This window comes from Empidonax traillii, unplaced genomic scaffold (assembly GCF_003031625.1).
Source record: "Empidonax traillii isolate 1590-97213 ecotype Southwest subspecies unplaced genomic scaffold, ASM303162v1 scaffold1000:size392382, whole genome shotgun sequence".
Lineage (NCBI taxonomy): Eukaryota > Metazoa > Chordata > Aves > Passeriformes > Tyrannidae > Empidonax > Empidonax traillii.
In genome coordinates this window covers 79,502-85,485 of record NW_020956193.1, presented here as the reverse complement: position 1 = coordinate 85,485, position 5,984 = coordinate 79,502, and positions in this window count along the sequence as shown.

The window sequence follows — 5,984 nt, the reverse complement described above, 5'->3', positions numbered from 1 at the left end:
GCTGGAAAGTGATTTTCCAAGGAACTTGATTATAAAATCAGGCAGCTGCCTCCCATTGCAAAACCCCTTTGATGCCGTCGGCAGCAAAGCTGGATTGGGAAGGGTTTCCCAAGATTCTGAGAAGCTTTAGAGATCAGAATCCATCCAGCTAGGGGGGACCCAGAAAGAGGAAGGGGCTGACTGGGGGCTGAGCACCCCTCGGGCAGGGCGGTTTGGGGGGACCCCCCCGGCCACAACAGCCCTGGGTGATGGGGCAGGATGTGGCCATGGAGCCGATGGGATGGGCAGGGCACTGCAGATCCTCGGGGGACCAACCGGTGGCCTGGCGATGAGCCGGGCCATCCACGGGCCGAGAGAGGGACAGGTTGCCGTGGTGCCGGCTCCGGAGAAAACATCGACCCATTAAAAAGAGCTGACGCGCTCCGGCCCGACTGGCTGAGCTGCTCGTTAACATCCATCACCAAACGATTATCCCGGAGAGCCGCCGGCAGCGAACTCAGCGCTGGGAATGGCACCCAGGCCGTTTCCTTCCAGCTCAGCAAGAGCCAGCCCGGGCTTTATTCGTTTGTTTTGTTGGCAATTAAGGAATAATCACGGTCCTGGGGTGAAACGCGGGCGGATCCTGCCTCCCGGGTTGGTGGCACGAGGGTGGCAAAGCCCCTTTGGGGATGCGGGGGTGAGACAGGGGCTGTGCGGGGAGAAGGGGGCTCAGGGTGCCAGGGTCATTTGTCCCATGGATCTGGGGTCGGCAGCATCCCAGGGCTGCCCAGGGGACACCGGGAAACCGCCTGGGGTGGAGCCGGCGTGGGCACGGGGAGGAGCAGGGGTCTTCCCGAATTCCAAGCATTTCCAGGGGCACGGAAAGGGGCAGGGGCTGCCAGGAGGGCGGATGGGGGCAGAGGTGGAACATCCCCAGCTGAGCTGAGCCCCCCGGGGCGTTGGGAACATTTGGCAGCCCCACGTGGCCGTGGAGGGCTGGTCCGTGGGGAAACTGTAGGGAAAAGGGCTGGAAGAGCCAGGGGAGCGGGGCAGGGGGTGAAAGCTCAGCCTGGAGGTGAAGAGACCTCACGGACTGCCCGACCCGCGTGGGACCGGCTCCATCCCACTCGGCATTACGCAGGGTGTGTGCCAACTCCCTGAGCGCGCAGGAGGGACCAAGCCCTTCTCCCGGAGCCACCAACGTCACCCAGTGTCGCCCCGGGGGAGCAGCCGTGCTCCGTGTCGGGGTGGGGGCATTCCTCCTTCCCCGCTTCCACGGCAGCCGCCCTGGCAGCGCTCACGTCAGCCGTGTCCCGGGCTGTCCCCGCGAACACGCGGGCTGTCCTCAAGCCCACGGCAGCTCTCGCCGGGCACGCACGAGCTGCCTGTGCACACACACAGCTGTCCCCGTGGACACACAGCTGTCCCCGTGGACACACAGCTGTCCCCACGCGGGCACAACCTGTCCCCACGCAGGCATGAGCTGTCCCCACGCACACATCTGTCCCGACGCACACATCTGTCCCCACGCTGATGTCAGCTGTCCCCACGCAGACACCAGCTGTCCCTATGCATTTCCCTGCCATCCCCCTGCACGCACTTGCCACCATCTCCACACAAACACTCGCCCTCCCTTGCACAGCTGCTGCTGTCCCCACACACTTGTCACCATCCCCACGCCCACGCTGCCATCCCCACTCACGCCCGCCTCCACGTGCCCGCTGTGGGTTTAGGAGGTGGAGCCCTGCTCTGTGGCCGCGTCCAGACCCTCCCTGGGCAAACACAGCTCCTGGACCTCTCCCAGTCACTCGGGTTCACTGTCCAGCTCCTCTCGCTCCCACACAACCCATCCCAGCGGTGCCACTGCTGCTCACTGTCCCCAGACCCTCACTGAGGGGGACCCGTGTCCCTGGGGTTGTGTCACCAGCTGCTGTGGCGGCCCCGAGTGGCCACAGTTGCCCAGGGAGGTGTTTTTCCCGTGCTGGCCATGGCAAGGTTGGACTTGCACGGGTGCACAATGAGCGCTTGTGTTCACTGCGTGCCATGAGGGTGTCACTCTGTTGTCACTCTCTGCTCTCAGCCTGGGTCCCCGTGTCACCATCCAGGACCCCCAGACTCGCCCCCATCCCCGGCTGGCTCCTGGAATGGATGATGAGTGATGCCTCCGGGATGCCCTCGCCCTGGAGAGGAGCCACCAGGGAGGCCCCGAGATGAAAGGGAGGGCAGGGTGTTATTACTGCAGGTGACACAGAGCTGGGGAATGGCTCCTGTCACCTCCCCTGGCTGCTGCAAAATGCTGCCTGGGGAGTGTGGGGGGCACATGGCACCACTGGGGTGCAGGGACAGGGACACAGCACTGACATGGAGCACAAATATGGTCCCAGAGCGGGCAGGGACTGAGCTGCCCTCTTGCAGCTTCCCTGGGGTGCCACCAGCTGGGGAGGTCCCCGTCCCCTGGCAGCGTGAACAGTGACCTGTGTGTCCCCAGGCTCAGTGGCTTCCCGGTGACACCACGTGCTGTTTTTCTTGGCATGACTTGTGCCTTTAAAGCCGTGGCAGGGGATGACCCATCTCAGTGCCACTAATTTGAGCCTGGCAGAGGGCACAGCCGCTCCCTTCGCTTTGGGTTTTTGGGCCCCGGGTGACACCTGAGCGTGGCTGAGGGTGGTGGCAGCTCCAGGACACCTTGTCCCATCGCCTTGCTGGCCTCTCCTTCTGGGAAATTTAGGGAGCCAGCCAGGAGCTCTGCTCTGGTGGGCTGCTGAGCCTGGAGCCAGTGACTTGAGGAGTGATTTCATGGCCTTTCCCAAGTCCCATCGTCGGGGGATGTTTTCTCTCCTCCTGCAACCCACTGCCCCCCAGGCTTCGTGTCGGCCACAGAGGGAAACAGGCACAGGAGAGCCCATGTCCTGGCTGGGGCAGTGTCCTGCAGCTGCAGAGGCAGAAGCTCTTTAACCCCCATGGATGGGGGTCATGGGGAAGGGGGATAAACACCCCAGCACATGCATGTGCAGGGACAAGGTCGTCCCACTCAGGAACCCCTTGTTCTCCCTGTCCTTGGTGCCACCACCATGGCCCAAACACGCTTTGGGAGGGAAAGGGAGCGATACAGGGCACGGGGGAGCCATGTGTAGGGAAAAGACATTGCCACCAGGGCTGTGGACGGGGCTGGGGGGACACGCCAGGGCCCATCCACCCCTGGCCTCAGCACTCGGTGTGCTTTGGCAGTTGCTCAGCGGTGACAGCCCATCCCTGGGGGGGGGAATCATTAATCCTCCCTCATTATAAAAAGTTACTCACCCTTTAAGACAGAAGCAAGAATATCCTGGAAATGCCTGGGTTTGGGGAGCTCTCACATTAAAGGTATGACTGGAGCCAAGAGGGCGGCTGCACGTGACGCTCGCTGGCACGTGGGCAGGTGAGATTCCCGGGCACTGCCCGGGGCTGCCATGCTCCTGCTGCTCCCTCCGTGCCCTGGGCTGTATCCAGCACCTCCTGTCCTCCCACCCCTTGAGCTGGGATGGCAAAACCGCTGCTTTCCTCCAGCGAGGACAGAGCCACGGCCTGGCTGTGCCTGTTCCTGCCAAACCCTCCTGCTTCGGCACTGCTTTCCCCGGGGATGAGCCACCCCCAACCTTGTGTGGGGTGCAAGGATGGCACTCACCAAACTGGCACCTCCGTGGGGCACACGGCATCGCCCACCCCCTGGGACCCACGGCATCGCCTGCCCCATGGCATTGCCCATCCCACGGGCCCAACAGCATCACCCACCTCGTGGGCCCCAAGGCATTGTTTGTCCCCGGTCACTGCCTGCCCCATGGGCCTGACAGCATCACCTGCCCCACATCCCTGGCCACCTCATCCCACTCAGGGACCCCTCGGCAAGGGGGAACCCCTGGGGCAGGGTGACCTGGCCAAATCCCAGCCCGGGGCCACGTAGGACCCTGGGGTTCAGGTATTTTAAGCAGGTGAGCAAGGCTGGCGCTGACGCCCTGCTGGAGGGCGGGGGCTGAGTCACGACCTGCCTGGTGGCTCAGGGCTTTAATTTGCAGCCATGAAACAACATTCCCATTGCAGCTGCCCCAGGGCGAGGGGCTCCAGGAGCCCCCTTCCCTAGGGATGGAATCTTTAGCATCCCCCAAAACCTTACTGCAGTGCCAGAACAAGGCAGGTGTCACACCTACCTGCCCAGGGACAGCACCCCAGGCTTGGGGTGTGCAGAGCTGTGCTGGGACACCCAGTTGGCACCCCAAGGCTGTGCCAGGGTGATCCATCCCCCTCCAAAGGGACCTTCACCCCGTGAGACCACCAGCCCATTCCCCCCCGTGTGGGTCTGGGAGGGATGTGGGAGCCCAGGCTCTGTTGAGCCTCCATCTTTGCCAAAACCGGGAATGGCTGAGAAAGCCCCCCCTGGGATAAGGTTCCAGTTCTCCCCAGGCCACAGCAGGAGGGTGAGGGGCAAACCCTCCATCCCAGCTCTGGGGATGAAGCCACACACCCATCTTGTTCCTCTGGGACAACCATGACCATGTGGCAAAGGGTAGGAGCCCAAACAGCTGGAAAATACCCCCACTAAAAATCAACATTAATTTATTAGAATATTTATGATAAAAACCAAGAATCTCTCTTTACATGTGGGTTTGTTTTTTTTTTTCTTTTTTTTTCCTTTTTGTACAAGAGAATTTCCATTGCTTTTTGTTGTTGTTGTTTTTTTTCCCCCTCCTGGAGGCAGAGCAGGGCAGCAGGCAGGCGCAGGCAGCGACGTGGGTGCTCACCCCGGTAGATGCTGGACCCCCGGGGGGGGGGTCCCAGCGGGATGTGGAGTGGGGTGGGCACTTGGGGCAGGTGCCCACCAAGGCAGCGGGGCAGAGGCGACGCGTGGCAAGGCACGGCACGGGGAGGGGGGAAGCGGCTGGGGGCTCCCCCCGGGGAGGGGAGGGGGGGGGTGAGCACCCCGTGGCATCCACGGCGGAGGGTGGCACGTGGTGGGAGCTGGGTGGCACGTGGGGGACGAGGTGATGTGCTCAGACAGGATGCAGGACACCCCCGAGCCCGGGGAGGGCTGTAAATCACCGAAACACTCGGCGATCCCTCCAGCCAAGCCGTGGGGGAAAGATGGGTCCTTCCAAACCCAGGACCCCTGGCACCCCCTGACGTCCCTCCATCCTGTCAACTTCCCGGCCCCCACGCTGTTCCTCAGCTCTCCCCCAGCTCCTCTTGGTTGCAGGAGAGATAAATAATCGCCCCCAAGTAGGAGATGCTCCCCTGGCACACCCCAGACCCCGTCTTTGGTTAAGGAGCAGCCGCTGCCGCGCTGGCACAGGGCAAGGGGCCAAGACTGGTGGAGGGTCCCCACGGGGACAGGTGACAGTGGTTCCAGGAGGGATGGAGAGGTTGCTCAAAGAAAGGGGATCCTGGCTCTCCCCTTGCATGGCTCTAAGATATTTATTTGACAAGACCTGGCATGAAATGTGGGGCCAGGGGGGAGGATCCCGGGCACAGCCGGCCCCATGGGGAAGTGGCCGGGGCAGGGAGCAGAGGCACCATCCCGAGGTCTCTGGGAGGGCCCTGGGGGGAGTGTGTGTGTGTGCCAGCCCCAGTGCAGAGCCTGGCTCCTGTTGTCCCTCTGCTCCAGAGCAAGGCAAAGGGGCAGATAAAGCACAACTGGGGAGAGGGGAAGCTGTGCCATGTCTCTATGAACACCCCTGGTCAGAGCCCCCTGTGCCACTCGCAGGTCCTGAGTGGGTGGGCACCTCTGTGAGAGCCCCGTGGGGGCTGTGAGGCACCTGCAAATCCCAGTAAATCGTCCGTCACGCCTAGGCCATGGCACCTGAGGAGCCCGGGGCATCCCGGGGATCCTTCCCTGCTCATCGGGGCCAGCCCAGGGCAGAGCCGTCCTGGCAATTCCCAGTCCATCCAGGACAGTCTCCCCTTCCCAAACCTGGTGTGTAGTGACAGGAAACCAAAAAAAGGAGAGCAAAGAACGAACGAATGAAGAGAGAGAG